General features: G+C 39.6%; 1 protein-coding gene across 1 annotated transcript in view; it reads right to left on the bottom strand.

Moving 5' to 3' along the window:
* The window catches only part of CEP164 (centrosomal protein 164), a 92,184-nt gene that overhangs the window by 4,364 nt on the left and 69,768 nt on the right, over positions 1-18,052 (bottom strand). The gene's annotated exons all lie outside the window — the stretch shown is intronic.

Genomic DNA, 18,052 nt, shown 5'->3' with positions numbered 1-18,052 from the left:
CCCCACGACAGCTCTGAGCACGTGATCTGGGCCTAGTAGCAGCGGCCACCAGCAGCCACTGCTACAGCCACCTGGGAGCCACGTGCATCTAGGCCAGCCTCGGCAAACGCTCCGTGCAAAAGCCAGTCCTGGGGTCCCAGAGCACGTGAATGAGCCAGAACCCTGGGCATAGGGCCCCTGACATCTGGGCACTGGCAAGCCCTTCACTTTGCCCTGCATCCCACATTTCTATAGCATCCAACCACCCCCCCACCACCACCACCCTGGGTCCTGCTGCACCCTCTTCCCCAGGAGGACTCCGGGGTCCCTGCCTCTCAGGTTCTGGAGACCCCTCTTGGGGAACAAGGACAGGAACAAGACACTGGGGGAACAGGCAGGAGGAACACTGGGGTCTGATTAGTCTTGAGCCAAGAGGTGAGCAGCACACCCGGCCGAGCAGGGCTTCATGGAGCTGCAGGAGCATCACAGCAGGTCCGTGGGCAGCCGGACCTCAGGGAGAGGTCCCCGACACTGGGAGAGGCCTTCCCTGGAGGAAAGCTCAGGAGGCACCTGCTCTAGCAGAATGGGGTGAAGACGGGGAGTCTGTGACTTCCCCGGGGTGAGTGTAACCATCCTATCCTCAGGTGGAGACACTGAGGTCCAGCTTCTGGGTAGTCACTTGGCCAGAGCGAGAGGTGGTAAGTGGCAGCTGGAGGGCCAGTCCGATTCTTCCCCAACCTGCAGCTGCAGCAAGAGATTTCTGGGGAATGGGCAGCACTGCACCCCCCTCAACCTCTCCTCTGGCTACAAGTAAGGGAAGGCAGTTGTGGTCCGGAAACTACTGGCTTTCTCTGTAAGGAAACGGGGCGCAGGAAGGAGACCAGCTACTTAATTGAAGGCATATGCACCTTGTGGCGGAGGCCCCGCTGGCCACGAGGCAGGGGGAGGCATGGGGAAGAGGAGGAAGGGTGGACCGCAGGCCTTTTCTCTGAGACTTTCCCTGCTCCGATGAAGAGTTGCTCCCAACCTCTCCCCACCCGCTGATACTTGCCCTCTAATGCCGTGACCAGAGGTATGTGCCCACATGCACCAGCAGGCCAGCAAGTCAGAGCGACTTATTCCAATCCAGATTTGCACATTCTGATTCTGCCACCTACTAGCTTAGCCTCTCCAAGACCCTCTGTTTTTGTTTTCCATCTTAATAAAGAAGCGACCTACCGATGGGACCGTTGTGCGGACGCAGTGAACTCTGTAGGTAGGTAAAGCACTGAGTGCTGGCTCAACGTAAGGAAACTGAGGCTATTGTCCATAAGAGGGCCCAGGAGAACATGCGTGTACTGCCCGTGAACTCCCAAATGAACACACAAGTGTGTGTTTATACGGAGACAGGGGAGGGGTCTGAAACCACCCTGTGTCACCACCACGTGGAAGGAGCAGAGGGGGCATTTGTTCTGTGTGGCTCCAGGGCAGAACGGGGAGAGAAGTCTCCCTGATAGTCGCCTGCAGGTGGTCAACAGGATTGGGCTGCCTTGCCCTTAGATGCATTCAGCAGATGCTTGATAATGGCTTACATTTCCCCAGCGACACAGGCTGTTTCTTTAATCTTCTCAGTGTGAGGTTATTTTCAGCACCGTCATACAAATGGGGAAACTGAGGTGTAAAGAGAAGAATCCTTTCCCAAAGATGCCTCGCTAGTGAATAGCAACCAGAATTTGAACCCAGGTCTTTTTTTGAGGCCTAATGTAGAGCCTTGGAGCCAGACATTGGTCCCAACTTTAGTCTACAATAATAGGTGTCCAGAAAAAGTTCTGTCCCCATTCCCTACCTCTTCCCCTTTCCCATCATATGCTAAAGTGGCCACAGCTGCCCTGGCAGTGGCTCTACAGGTAGATTGGTCTCCAGGAGAGAGAGTGGCTAAGTCTGTGTCATTCAGGCCCTCAGAGTTCTTGCGCTTGGCAGGCCCTGGCTCCTGGTGGGGAAACCAAGGGCCAGTCTTCCGTTCCATCCCAGGGTGTCTCCTCAAGCCAGACTGGCTCCCCTCTGGTCTTGCCTTCCTGCCTGCCTGCCTCCCTTGTAGCCTGGGCTTGCTTCTCTTTGTCTTCTGAGGTCTGTCTCTCTCAGTCTTCCTTAGGGTTCTCGTTCACACACAACTGGCCACGGATGAGAATGCAATCCCCCAGCAAACTTCTTCCTTGCCTTCTGTGTTGCCCTTTGTGTCCAAGACTTAACCTTGATCACAGCAAGTCCTACAAGTTACAGAATCCCAGTTATGGTTCCTGATTTCCCTGCAGGGGTGACAATAACAGCTAACATCTATTGAATCCCTCTTATTTATTTTGTTCCGGTTTTATTGAGATATAATTGACACACATCTATAAATTTAAGGTTAACAGCATAATGGTTTGATTTACAATATATGTATAGTGAAATGATTATCACAGTAAGTTTACTTCACATCCATTTATCTCATAGATACAAAAAGAAAAAAGCAAAAGAATTTTTTCTTTGTGATGAGAACTTTTAGGATCTACTTTCCTATATATCATACAGCAGTGCTGATTATAGGCACCATGCTGGGCAAGACGTCCCTAGGACTTATTTATCCTATAACTGGGAGTTTGTACATTTTGACCATTTTTTCCAGTTCCACCCCCCCCCCCCACTCTGGTAACCACAGATCTGATCTCTTTTTCTAGGAGTTGGATTTTTTTTTTATTCCACATGTAAGTGAGAACAAAAGGTATTTTGTCTTTCTCTGCTTGACTTAATATCACTTAGCATAATGCCGTCAAGATCCATCCATGTTGTTGCAAATGGCAGAATGTCCTCATTTTTTTATGGATGAATAATATTCCAGTGTGTGCATATAATCACAATTTCTTCATCCATTCACCCGCCAGTGGACAGTTCCGTATGTTGGCTATTATAAACCCCATTGCTATGAACATAGGGGTGCTGGTATCTTTTCAAGTTAGTGTTTTCATTTCCTTTGGATATATTCCCAGAAGTGGAATTGCTGGATCATATGGTAGTTCTGTCCGTAATTTGGGGGGGAATTTTTGTGATTTTCATGGTTTCAGGGCTTCATACTTCCCATAGTGGCTGTACCAGCTTAAGGTCCCACCAGCAGTGCACAGGGTTCCCTTTTTCCCACATCCTCACAGCATTTGTTATCTCTTATCTTTTTGATGGCCATTCTAACAGGTGTGAGGTGATAATTCATTGTGGTTTTGATTTACATTTCCCTGATCATTAGTGATGGTGAGTATCTCTTCAGTTACCTCTTGGCCATTCATTATATCTTCTTTTGGGAAAATGTCTAGTAAGGTCTTTTGCTCCTTTTTAATTTGGATTTTTGGGGGTTTTGCTGTTGAGTTGTAGGAGTTCTTTATATACTTTAGATTTTGACCCCTTATCAGATATATCATTTACAAATATTTTCTTTTGATGTTGTTGACTGTACCTTTGCTGTGCATATTTTTAGCTTGACTTATTCTTGAGTTTTGTTTCTTGTGCTTTAGGTGCCCTACCCAAAACATCATTGCCAAGACTCCCATCAGGAGCTTTTTTCCTATGTTTTCTTCAAGGATTTTCATGGTTTCAAGCCTTATATTGATATTTTTCAATTGTTTGGAATAAGATAATATTTTAAATTCCAGTGTAGTTAACATACAGTGTTGTATTAGTTTCCGGTGTACAATATAGTCATTCAACAATTGTGTACATTACTCAGTGCTCATCACGATAAGTGTGATTTTAATCCTTTTCACCTATTTCCCTCATCCCCCACCCACCTCCCTTCTGGCAACTATTAGTTTGTTCTCTATAGTTAACAGTCTGTTTCTGGGGGGCACCTGGGTGGCTCAGTCAGTTAAGTGTCTGGCTCTTGATTTCAGCTTGGGATCTCACATTTGTGAGATCAAGGCCTATATCAGGCTCCACACTGAACCCAGAGCCTGCTTGGGATTCTCTCTCAGGCTGTCTGCCCCTCCTCCCCCGAAATAAATAAACATTTTTTGAAAAAAAAGAGAGTCTGGTTTTTTTGGTTTGTCTCTTTTATTTTCTTTGTTCATTTGCTTTGTTTCTTAAATTCCAAGATGAGTGAAATCATGGTATTTGTCTCTCTCTTACTGATTTATTTCACTTAGCATTATACTGTCTAGATTCAGCCATTGCAAATGGCAAGATTTCATTTTTTCTTATAGCTGAGTAATATTCCTGTATGTGTGTGGGTGTGTGTGTGTACTATCATCCATTCATCTTTTGAAGGACACTTGGGCTGTTTCCATATCTTGGCTATTTTAAATAATGCAGCAATAAACATGGGTGCATATCTCTTTTTGAATTAGTGTTTTCATCTTGTTTGGGTAAATACCCACTAGTGGAATTACTGGGTCATATGAGAATTCCATTTTTAATGTTTTGAGAAACTTTCATACCGTTTTCCACAGTGGCTGCACCAGATTGCATTCCCACCAACAGTACACGAGGGTTCCTTTCCCTCCACATCCTTGCCAACACCTGTTATTTCCCATGTTTTTCATTTTAGCCATTCTGACAGGTGTGAACTGATATCTCATTGTACTTTTTGTTTTATTCTTGAGAGAGTACATGCACACGAGAGTGGGGGCTGGGGCTCAGGGAGAGAGGAGGAGAGAGAGAATCTCGAGCAGACTCCACACTGCCAGCATGGAGCCCAATATGGGGATTGAACCCATGAACCATGAGATCATGACCTGAGCCAAAATCAAGAGTCGAATGCTTAACTGACTGAGCCACCCAGGTGCCCCATCTTCTGCCCATTTTTAATTGGACTACTTGGTTTTTTGGTGTTGATTTGTATAAGTTCTTTATATATTTTGGATACTAATCCTTTATCAGATATGTCACTTGCAAATATTTTCTCCCATTCAGTAGGTTGTCTTTTAGTTTTGTTGATTGTTTGCTTTGCTATCTTTTTATTTTGATGGAGTCCAAATAGTTTATTTTTGCTTTTGTTTCCATGGCCTCAGGAGATGCTGCTACGGCCAATGTCAAAGAAATAGCTGCCTGTACTCTCTTCTAGGGTTTTTATGGTTTCAGGTCTCACAATTAGGTCTTTAATCCATTTTGTGTTTATTTTGTGTATAGTGTTAAAAAGTGGTCCGGTTTCATTCTTTGCATGTTAGCTGTCCAGTTTTCGCAGCACCATTTGTTGAAGAGATTTTTTCCCATTGTATATTCTTGCCTCCTTGTCAAAGATGAACCGACCATATAATCATGAGTTTATTTCTGTGTTCTATTCTGTTCCACTGATTTATGTGTCTACTTTTGTGCTAGTTACATACTGTTTTCATTGCTACAGCTTTGTAATATACATTGACAGGTGGGATTGTGATACCGCCACTTTGTTCTTCTTTTTCAAGACTGCTTTGGGTGTTTGGGGTCTTTTGTGGTTCCATAAAAATTTTAGGATTATTTGTTCCAGTTCTGCAGGAAATGCTGCTGTTATTTTGATAGAGGTTGCATTAAATCTGTAGATTGCTCTGGGTAGTATGGACATTTTAACAATACCAATCCATGAGCATAGAATATCTTTCCATTTGTATTGTCTTCAGTTTCCTTCATCAAGGTTTTATAGTTTTCAGAATACAACTCTTTCCCCTCCTTGGTTAACTTCATTCATATGTATTTTATTATTATTGGTAAAATTGGAAATGGGATTGTTTTCTTAATCTCTCTCTCTGCTACTTATTAGTGTATATAAATGGATTGGATTTCTCTTTATTTATTTTGCATTCTGCAACCTTAATTCACTTACCAGTTCTAATAGTGTTTTGGTGGAGTCCTGAGGGTTTTCTATATATAGCATCATGTCATTTGCAAATAGTGAAAGTCATACTTCTTTCTTACCCATTTGGATGACTTTTATTTCTTGTCTGATTGCTGTGGCTAGGACTTCCAATACTACGTTGAATAAAAATGGCTAAAGTGGACATCCTTGTCTTATTCCTGATATTAAAGGGAACATTATTAGTTGTTTTTCTTCATTGGGTAGAATGTTAGCTGCGGGTTTTCATAAATGGCCTTTATTATGTTGAGGTATGTTCCCTCTAAACCCACTTTATTGAGAGTTTGGGTTATGAAACAACGTTGAATTTTGCCAAATGCTTTTTATGCATCGTTGAAATGATCATGATTTTTGTCCTTCATTTTGTTAATGTGGTGTATCACATTGATAGATTGGCAAATATTGAACCATCTTTGCATCCTCCACAATGAATCTCACTTGACAATTTGATTGCTATAGCTTTATAGTATAGTTTGAAATTCAAGAAGTGGGATGCCTCCCACTTTATCAGGACTGCTTTGGCTATTCAGAGGTTTGTGTGGTTCCATATCAATTTTAGGATTTTTTTTCTACTTCTGTAAAAAGGTTCTTGGAATCTTGATAGGGATTACAATGAATCTATAGATGTCTTTAGGTAGGATTGACATTTTAACATTAATTTTTCCAATCCATGAACATGGAATGCCTTTGCATTTATTTGTTTCTTCTTCAGTTTCTTTCATCAATGTCTTACAGTAGAGATTTTTCACTTCTCTGGTTAAATTTATTGATAAGTACTGTTTAGATGTTATCGTAAATGGGTCATTTTCTTCCTTTTTCACAGAATTTGTTATTGTATATAAATGCTACTGATTTTCATATGTTAATTTTGTATCCTGCAAGTTACTGAATGAATTTATTGGTTAGATCTAACAGTTTTTTGGTGGAGTCTTTAGGATTTTATCTATATAAAATCATGTCATCTGCAAACAGAGACAGTTTTACCTCTTCCTTAACAATGTTGATGCCTTTTATTTTTCATACCTGATGGCTCTGACAAGGATTTCCAGTACTGTATTGAAAAGGAGTGGTGGGAGTGGGTGCCCTTGTCTTATTCCTGATCTTATTGGGAAAGCTTTGAGCCTCTCACCATTGACCATGATGTTAGCTATGGGCTTATCATATATGGCCTATGGTATACTTAAGGACATTCCTTCCCTACCTAACTTATCATGAATGGATGTTAAATGTTGTCAAATGCTTTTTATGCACCTAATGAGATGATCATTTGACTTTTTTTTCTTTATTCTATTAATGTGATGAATCCTATTTCTCATGAGTTTGAAAGTGTTCCCAACTCTTCAATTTTTTTAAAAAGTTTGAGAAAGCATTAATTCTTTAAATGTTTGATAAAATTCACCAGTGAAGCCAACTGGCCCTGGGCTTTTCATCATTGGGAGATTTTTTTATTACTGATTTAATCTCCTTACTAGTGATTACTTGTACAGACTTTCTATTTCTTCCTGATTAAGTCTTAGCAGTTTGTACATTTCTAGAATTTTTGCATTTCTTTTTCGTTGTCCAGATTGTTGACGTATGGTTGTTAATAGTTGCCTCTTATGATCCTTGTATTTCTGTGGTATCAGTTGTAATGTGTGCTATTACATTTATAGTTTTGTTCACTAAGGTCCTCTCTTTTCCTTGGGTAGTCTAACTAAAGGTTTGTCAGTTTTGTTTATCTTCTCAAAGAAGCAACTGTTAGTCTCATTAATATTTTTGATTGTTTTTCCATTCTCTGTTTCACTTATTTCTGCTCTAATCTTTATTATTATCTTTTTTCTGCTAACTTTGAGCTCAGTTCTTTGTCCAGTTTAAGGCATAGATCTAGGCTGTTTATGCAGGAGCTTTCTTGCTTCTTAAGGTAGGAACTTATTGCTATGAAATTCTCTCATAAAACGGCTTCTGCTGCATACCATAAGTTTTAATATATTGTTTACATTTATGTTTGTCTTAAGATACTTTTTAATTCTCCTTTAATTTCTTCTTTGATCCATTTAGGAAGTGTTTAATTTCCATGTATTCATGAATCTTCGACTTTTCCCCTTGTTACTGATTTCCAGTTTCATACCACTGTGGTAAGAGAAGATATTTGGCTTGATTTCAATCTTCTTGAATTTGCTAAAACTTGTTTTGTGACCTATGGTCTGTCCTAGAAAATGTTCCCTGTGCAATGGAGAAGAATATGTATCCTGCTGTTGGACAGAATGCTATATATATATATGTAATATATATATCTGTTAGATCCATTTAGTGTATAGTGTTGTTCATTCTGCTGTATCTTCATTGATTTTCCGTCTGATTTTTCTGTTGTTGAGAGTGGAGCATTAAAGTCCCCAATAATTATTGTGTTGCTCTTTGTTTCTCCTTGTGGCTCTTAGTTTTTGCTTTATGTATTTAGATGCTCTGGTGTTGGACATATTAGTTGTATCTTCTTGATATATTGACTCCTTTGTCATTATTTAATGATCTTGTCACCTTTTACCATTTTTAAAGTCTATTTCATCCGGTATGCATATAGCTACCCCTGCCTTTTGGAGGGTTACAGTTTGTTTGAAATATCTTTTTCCATCCCTTCACTCTCAGTCTATGTGTGTCTTTAAAGCTAAAGTGAGTTTCTTATACAGTGTATCATTGGACCTTGTTTTTGTTGGTTGTGTATCCAATCAGCCATTCTATGACTTTTGACTGCAGAATTTATTCTGTTTTCATTTAAAATAATCACTGACAGTAAGGACTCACTCTTGCCATTTTGTTCATTGTTTCTTGTATTTTATCCTGCTTTTTGGTTTGTTTTGATGTTCTTATGTCTTGTATCAATATGCTTTGACTTCTTTGTCATGTTCTTTTGTGTAATTACAGGTTTTCCCTGGTGAATACCATAAGGCTTGCATAAAATGTCTTAAAATTGTAACACCCTATTTTAAACTAATGACAACTTCAATAGAATGTCTAAGCTTTATACTTTTACCTCTTCTCCTCACATTTTAGGTTATTGATGTTGTAACTTACATATTTTTACATTGTGTTCACTAATAACAGATTATTATAGTTACGGTTATTTTTACCAAATCTGTTTCTTAACTTCTATTTATTTTTTATTGAAGTATAGTTGGTGCACAATGTTACATTAGTTTTAAGCATATAACATAGCAATTCAACACGTATATTGTTATGCTATGCTTATGACAAGTGTAGCTACCATCTATCACCATACAACACTATTATAATACCACTAACAGGGAGCCTGGGTGGCTCAGTTGGTTAAGCGTCCAACTTTGGCTCAGTTCATGATCTCATGGTTCGTGAATTCGAGCCCCATGTTGGGCTGTGCGGAGAGCTCAGAGCCTAGAGCCTCCTTCCAATTCTGTGTCTCCCTCTCTCTCTGCCCCTCTCCTGCTCTCACTCACTCTCTCTCTCTCTCTCTCTCTCAAAAATAAACATTAAAAATTTTTTGAAATACCACTATCTATATTCCCTAGGATGTACCTTTTATCCTAGTGACTTATTCCATAAATGGAAGTCTATATCTCCCACTCCCCTCACCCATTTTGCCTACTCCCCTACCACCCTCCCCTCTGGCAACCATCGATGTGTTCTCTGTATTTATGGGTCTTTTTCTGCTTTTTGTTTGTTCATTCTTTTGTTGTTTAGATTTTGTTTTGTTGTTTAGATTTGTTGTTCACAAATGAAATCGTATGGCATTTGTCTTTCTCTGTCTATTCCACTTAGCATAATACCCTCTCAGTCTATCCATGTTGTCACAAATTGCAAGATCTCATTCTTATTTATGGCTGAGTAGTATTCCATTGTATATAAGACTAGATGTTCTTTATCCATACCTCTATTGATAGACACTTGGGTTGCTTGCATATCTTGGCTATTGTAAATAATGCCATAATAAACATAGGGGTGCATATGTCTTTTCAAATTAGTATTTCCATTTCCCTTGGGTAAATAAATACCCAGTAGTGGAATTACTGGATCCTATGGTATTTATAGTTTTAATTTTTCGAGGAACCTCTATACTGTTTTGCACAATGGCTGCACCAATTTGCCCTCCCACCAATAGTACACAAGGGTCTATTTTTTCCACATCCTTGCCGATGCTTGTTATTTCTTGTGTTTTTGGATTCAAGCCATTCTGACAGGTGTAAGGTTTTATCTGCATTTTCCTGATGATTAGTGATTTCGAGCATCTTTTCATATTTCTGTTGGCCATTTGTATGTCTTTTTGGAAAAATATCTATTCAGGTCCTATGCCCACTTTATAATCAGAATATTTGGGAAGGGGGTTTGGTGCTGAGTTGTATAAGTCCTTTATATATTTTGGATACTAACCCCTTATTGGATATATCATTTGCAAAATGTCTTCCCCCATTCAGTAGGTTGTCTTCTTGTTTTTTTGATGGCTTCCTTTGCAGTGCAAAAGTTGTTTGTTTTTGTTTTTGTTTTTTTTACTTTGGTGTAGTCCCAATAGTTTATTTCTCTGCTTGTTTCCCTGACCTGAGGAAACATATCTACAGAAATGTGGCTGAGGTCAATGTCTAAGAAATTACTGCCTATGTTTTCTTCTAGGAGTTTTGTGATTTCCTGTCTCACAGTTAGGTCTTTAATATATTTTGACTTTATTTTTGTGTGTAGTGTAAGAAAGTGGTCCAGTTTCATACTTTTGCATATAGCTGTCCAGTTTCCCCACCATCATTTATTAAAAAGACTTTTTCTCATTGTATATTCTTGCCTCCTTTGTTGTAGATTAATTGACCATATAATTTTGGGTTTACTTCTGGGCTCTATTCTGTTCCATTGATTTATGTGTCTGTTTTTGTGCCAGTACCGTACTGTTTAAATTACTGTAGCTTTGTAATGTGGTTTGAAATCTGGGATTGTGCTACCCCCAGCTTTGTTCTTTCTCAAGATTGCTTTGGCTATTTTGGGTCTTTATACAAATTTTAGTATTATTTGTTTTAGTACTATGAAAAATGCTGTTGGCATTTTGATGGGGATTGCATTGAATCTATAGGTAATTTGGGGTAATAAGGGCATTTTAACAATATCCTCCCAATTCATGAGTATGGAATACCTTTCCATTTGTGCCATCTTCAATTTCTTTCATCAATATTTTATATTTTTTCAGGATATAGGTCTTTCCCCTCCTTCGTCAAGTTTATTCCTAGGTATTTTATTCCTTTCGGTTCAATTGTAAGTGGAATTGTTCTTCTTAATTTCACTTTCTGCTACTTCATTGTTTGTGTATATAAATTCAACCCATTTCTGTGTATTAATTTTGTATACTGCAACATTGCTGAATTCATGTATTACTTCTAATAGTTTTTGGTGGAGCTTTAGGGTTTTCTATGCATAGTATTACATCATGTGCAAATAGTGACAGTTTAATTTCTTTCTTACCAATTTTGAGGCTTCATTTCTTTTTTCTTATCTGATTGCTGTGGCTAGGACTTCTAGTAATATATTGAATAAAAGTAGCTAGCATGAATATCCTTGTCTTGTTCTTAGTGGGAAAGCTGGTCTTAAAAGGAAAGCTCTCATTTGTTTTTTCCCATTGAGTATGTTAGCTGTGGTTTCTTCATAAATGGTCTTTATTATATTAAGGTATGTTCCCTCTAAATTGACTTTATTGAGAGTTTTGGTTATGAAACAATGTTGATTTTTGCCAAATGCTTTTTATGGATCTGTTGAGGTGATCATATGATTTTTACCTTCGTTTTGTTAATGTGGTGTATCACATTGATAGATTTGCAAATATTGAACAATCCTTGCATTCCCCACAATAAATTTCACTTGATGAATGATCCTTTCAATGTACTGTGAATGCAGTTCACTACCCTTTTTTGTTGAGGATTTTTGCATCTGTTTGTCAGAAATATTGGCCTATAGGGGCACTTGGATAGCTCAGTTGGTTAAGCGTCCAACTTCAGCTCAGGTCATGATCTCGCAGTTTGTGGGTTCAAGCCCTGAGTCAGGCTCTGTGCTGACAGCTTGCTCAGAACCTGGAGTCTGTTCCGGATTCTGTCTCCCTTTCTCTCTGCCCCTGCCCCACTGACACTCTGTCTCTGTCGCTCTCAAAAATAAATAAACATTAAAAAAGTTTTTTTAAGAAATATTGGCCTATAGTTTTCTTCCTTCCTATCTTTTCTTTCTTTCAGTAACCTTGTCTGATTTTGGTATCAGGGTAATGCTAGCCTTATGGGATATATTTGGAAGCTTTCCTTCCTCTTCTTTTTTGGAATAGTTTGAGAAGAATAGGTAATAACTCTTCTTTAAATTTTTGACAGAATTCATCTGTATATCCACCTGTTCCTGAACTTTTGTTTGTTGGGAGTTTTTTGATTACCAATTCAGTTTCATTACTAATAATTTATCCATTCTGTTTTTCTATTTCTTCCTGATTCAGTTTTAGGAAGTTGTATGTTTCTAGGAATTTATCCATTTCTTCTAGTTCCAATTTGTTGGCATATAATTTCTTGTAGTTGTTTCTTATAATCTATTGTATTTCTGTGGTGTAAGCTGTTACTTCTCTTTCATTTCTGATTTTATTTACCAGGGTCCTCTTTATTTTTTTCTTTGATGAATTCTAGCTAAAGGCTTATCAATTTTGGTTATCTTTTCAAAGAACCAACTCTTGGTTTCATTTATCTTTCCTATTTTTTTTTTACTCTATTGTATTCATTTCTACTCTGGTCTTCATTTCCTTCCTTCTTCTAAGATTGGGGTTTGATTGTTCTTTTTCTAGATCCTTTTAGATACAAGCTTACATTGTTTAATTGAGATTTTTTTTTTGGTAGTCCTGTATTGCTATAAATTTGTTTCTTAAAACTACTAATTTCTCTGCATCACAAAGATTTTGAACCATTATGTTTTCACTTTCATTTGCCTTCATGTATTTTTTAATTTCCTCTTTGATTTCTTGTTGATACATTGGTTCTTTAGTAGCCTACTGTTTAGTCTCCATGTGTTTGTGTTTTTTTCCAATTGTTTTCTTGTGATTGGTATCTAGTTTCATAACCTCATGGTCAAAATATATGCATGATCTGATTTCAGTCTTCTTCAATTTATTGAGATTTGTTTTGTGGCCTACCGAGTGATCTGTCCTGGAGAGTGTTTCATGTGCATTTGAAAAGAATGTGCATTTTGTTGTTTGTAGATGGAATGTTCTATAAATATCTCTTAAGTCCATCTGGTCTGCTGTGTCATTGAAAGACAGTTTCCTTATTAGTTTTCTGTATGGATGATCTAGCCATTGATGTAAGTGGTGTGTTAAAGTTCCCTACTATTATTGTATTAGTGTCCATTTCTCCCTTTTTGTGAATATTTGCTTTAGGTACTACAATTTGGGGCAGATATTTACAATTTTTGGATCTTGTTCGATTGACCCTCTAATTGTATGCATGCCCTTCTATGTCTCTTGTTACAGTCTGTGTTTTAAAGACTATTTTGTCTGATATAAGAATGCTACCCAGCTTTTTTTTTTTCCTCAATTCCATTTGCATGGAATATCTTCTTCCATTCTTTTGCTCTCAGTCTGTGTGTCTTTGGGTCTGAAATGGTTGTAGGCAGCATATATAGGGGGCTTATTTTTTTAAATCCATTCTGCCACCCTATGTCTTTTGATTGGAACATTTAGACCATTTACATTTAATTATTGGGGCACCTGGCGGCTTGGTCAGTGGAGCATGCAACTCTTGATCTTGGGGTTGTGGGTTTGGGTGCCACATTGGGTGTAGAAATTACTTAAAAGTCTTTAAAAAAATAAAAATTATTGATATGTATCTACTTATTGTCATCTTGTTAATTGCTTCTTGTGTCGTTTTTCTCTGTTCCTGTGTCTTCTCTTGCTCTCTTCCCTTGTAATTGATGATTTTCTTTAGTGTTATGCTTGAATCCTTTCTGTTTATTTTTTGTGTAACTATTACAGTTTTTCATTTTGTGGTTACTATGACATGCATATATAATATCCTAGGTATACCATAGTCTGTATTAAGTTGATGGTCATTTAAGTTTGAACACATTATAAAAAAAACTTTAATCATCCCTCTACATTTTATACATATATTGTCATATTTATATCTTTTAATTCATAATTTTCTTCTAATTATGGTCTTGTCTTTTCCAGTTAAAGAAATCCCTCTAACATTTCTTGTAAGGCCAGGTTAGTGATGAGGAACTCCTTTAACTTTTGTCTGGAAAAAGGTCTATCCTGCAATTCTGAATAACCTTGCTAAGTAGAGTATCCTTGGTTGTAGGTCTTTTCCTTTCAGCACTTTGAATATATCATGCCACTCCCTTCTGACCTACAAAGTTTGTGCTGTAAAATCAGCTGATGGCCTTATGGGGTTTGCCTTATATGTACTTTTTGTTTCTCTCTTGCTTTTAAAATTCTTCATCTTTAACCTTTGAAATCTTAATTATTATATGTCATGGTATGGATCTCCTTGGGTTCCTCTTGTCTGCAACTCTGTTCTTCCTGAACTTGGATGTCTGTTTCCTTCCCCAGGCTAGGGAAGTTTTTAGCTATTATTTCTTCAAATCAGTGTTCTGCCCTTCTCTTTCTTTTTCTGAGACCCTGATAATGCAAATGTTTGTTTGCTTGATGTGGTCCAAGGCATCCCTTAACCTTACCTTAACTTTTTTTTCTTTGTGATGTTCAACTTGGGAGCTTTCCATTATCCTGCCTTCCAGATCACTGATCCATTCTTGTACCTCCACTAATCTAACATTGATTTACCTCTAGTGTACTTTTCATTTCTGTGATTGTATTCTTCAACTCTGATTGGTTCTTTTTTTTTTTAAATATATTTTCTATCTTGCTGTTATGGTTCTGTGTTATTCCACCCTTCTCTCCAGTCTGATATGATCTTTATGATCATGACCTTAAACTCCTTATGAGGCACATTGCTGATCTGTTTCATTTAGGGTTGTTTCTGAGGTTTTGTCTTATTCTTTCATGTGGAGCATATTCCTGTCTCGTTTTGCTTTTCTGTTTTTCTTTCTGAATTAGGTAGAACAGCCACTTCTAAACTTGAAAGAATGGTCCTGTGTGTGGTCATTCCTGTGTAGACTGTGTGCATGGTGACTCTGGCTGGCTGCCACTGGGGCCAGTATAGGCTGGGGATTCTGGGGCACTTGTGCTGGGACTGCACTGGTGGGATGGCCAGAGCTGAAGTGGGCATAGGCAAGAAGAGACCTGACAGGACAACTGTAGTTGAAGTAGGTACAGGTCAGGGAGGTTCTGGAGCTCTCTGCAGAGAGGGGACCCTGGGAGGACAGGGGATGAAGCTGAAGCTGAAGTGGCAGGATGTCCCAGGTGATGAGCACAGAGGGTGACCTCTCAGGGCAACTGGTGCTGAAATGCTACAGGCCTGGAGTGTTCTTGGATGCTTTGTGCCAATGTAACTTTGGTGCAATGGCTAGAGCTGTAGTGACCACTGATCAGAGGTGTCCTGGTGTGTGGTACACTGGGGCCACCTTGGTAGGATGGCCGGGGCTAAGTGTGGGCCAGGGCCCTGGTGCTTGCTGCAGCGGTAGGCCATTTAGGGTGCCCAGATCTTGCTCCCATCCATGCTATCAAGATTGAGAGGGAATGTATACACTGGTATCACAAGCCCCTCCCCACCCAAGGAGAGATCCAATAGCTCTCTGGCATTTGGCAGCCATTTGGCAGGGTCGTAGGGGTGGTTCCTTTATTCCAGTTGCCCTTTTAAGCTGTGGCTATTTTTTTTTTTTTTTTTTGTGCCTCAGGGCAGATGAATCTGCTCCAGGTCCTTCAGTCCTATCCCTCCCCTTTGCAGTTCACAGCATAGGGATTGGGGGCTCCCTTTGTAACTGTGTCTCCTCTCTTGCCATTCCTATATGGTCTCTCTCTTGTTTTGCAGAAGCTGTTTAGTCAGCCCTTGGTTCTTCTTCAAAAGGAATTGCTCTATAAATAGGTGTAGATTTGTTGTGTCCCTGGAGGAGGTGGGTTCAGGGTCTTCCAACATTGCCATCCTGGACCAGAACTCTGTTGTTCACCCACAACTAGGGTTTAAAAGTTAATTATTCACCACCATTACCATATTACAGAATCTAAATTTGACTACATATTTACCACTATCACTGAATTTTACACTGCCTTATGTTTTTATGATACTAGTGTCCTTTTATTTCCACTTGTTAGGCAAGTCTATTGGTGATGAATTATCTCAATTTTCATGAGGGAAAGTCTTTATCCCTACTTGATTTGTGAAGAACGGCTTTATTGGTTACAGTATTTCGGGTTCACAATTTTTCCCTTTCAATGTTTTGAATATACCATCCAGTTCTCTTCTGGCCTAAAAATTTTGTTGAGAAATCTGCAAAAGTCTTATGGAAGGTCACTTGTATATACCTTGCTGCTTTTAAAATTCTGTGTTTCACTTTTAGTAATTTATAATGTGTCTCGGTGTAGCCCTGTTTGGGTTCCTATTTGGGGTCCTTTGGACCTCTTGGATCTGGAGGTCTATTGTTTTCCCCAGGTTTAGGAACTTTTCTGCCATTATTGCTTTAAATACAGTTTCTGGACCTTTCTCTTCTGGAATTCCCATAATGTGAATATTATTTCTTTTCATTATATCCTAATAACCCCCACAGGTTTTCTTCACTCTTTTTCATTCTTTTTTCTTTTCGCTCCTCTGACTGGATAATTTCAAACGTCCTACCTTCCAGGTCGCTGATTCTTTCTTCTGCCTGGTTGGATCCACTTTTGAAGCTTTAACTGAATTCTTCAGTGTGGTGATTGTATTTTTCCAGCTCTAGGATTTCTGTTTGGGTTTGATGGTTTATGTTTCTTTGTTGAACTTCTCATTTTGTTCATGAATTGTTTTCCTAGTTTTATTTAGTTGTCTGGGTATTCTTATAGACTATTAAACTACTTCAAAGGATTCTTTTGAATTCTTTGACGGTGCAGAGATCTCTATTTCTGTAGGGTAAGTTATTAAGCTTTATTAGTTTCCTTCAGTGGTATCATATTTGTCTGATTTTTCATGATCCTTGATTCCTTATGTTGGTATCTGCATTTGAGTCAGTGGTCTCCTCTTCCAAACTTTGCAGGTTTGCTTTGGCAGAGACAGTATTTCACGAGTCAGCTTAGTTTGGGCTTCTGGACAGGTCTGCTGGTAGTGACTTCGGCATGTGAAGTCTTCTCTTAGGGTCTGTTTTTGGACCAGGCAACTCTTTAAGCTCTGAGGCCAAAGGTGGTACATACACCACTGGCTGAAACAGCTAGATAGGACTGCCGGTTTGTTCCCCTAAGTGAGGCTGTAGGATGAACTCCATGGTTGCCTGAATTCTCTAATCAGGCTTACTAGAACTGGGTACTATACTTAGCAGTAGAGGAGACTATGAATTAGTTTTCCTGCCCTGGCTGGGCAGCAAGACAGAACCCAGGGTCTGCATGGCTCACAGTTTGGGGACTCAAATCAGGTGAGAGTGTGCCCTGAATATTCTGATCAGTTGAAGCCACCAATTTTGCTCTGCAGATAGGGAAAGCCATAGACTCTGCTTTCTGTTCAAGTGCCACTGTAAACAGTGGGTGGACTACGCAGCTTCCTCTGTGTTTTGGTAAGGTTCCTTGGTCAGGTGGGCTGATGGCTGTATTCAGCTATAAGTGGGACTATGAATTAGTTTCTCTGTTGAGGTGCAGTGGGAGAAGCAGCTCCAGGGCCATGAAGGCTCTTGGTGGTCTTGAGTCAAGCTGACCCATGCCCCAACTTCCCCCATCAAACAGGGCCCCTGGCTTTACTCTAGGGGTGGTCAGTTCTACGGTTGCCTCTTGGCTCAAGTGATGCTGGGTTAGACAGCAGATTCTAGGTATTCTCACCAGCGTTCCCATCAGATGGGGCCAAGGACCATGCTCCGTAACAAGTGGGGCCATGATTGGGATATCCAGCCTCAGTGGGACTTGGAGGGCCCCCTTCCAGCAACTCTCAAATTCTCCCAAACTGGCTTTCTGGTCAGGAAGGACTGGCAGAGCCACACTCCACAGTTGGTGGGGCTACGACCCAGCTCTTCTGCCTGGGTGCAGACAGAGCAGGCTGCAGAGCCTACAAACTCATTTGAGGACCCGGATCAGGTAGGCCTGCACCCTACCCAGTCCTGGTCAGCACGTACCACTGCCTTGGTTTTGCAGATGAGTAGAGCCACTGGTTGAGACAATACTTGGGCCCTCCAAGC

Source organism: Panthera tigris, chromosome D1 (genome assembly GCF_018350195.1).
Source record: "Panthera tigris isolate Pti1 chromosome D1, P.tigris_Pti1_mat1.1, whole genome shotgun sequence".
NCBI lineage: Eukaryota > Metazoa > Chordata > Mammalia > Carnivora > Felidae > Panthera > Panthera tigris.
This window is presented reverse-complemented; position numbering and strand designations above follow the sequence as displayed.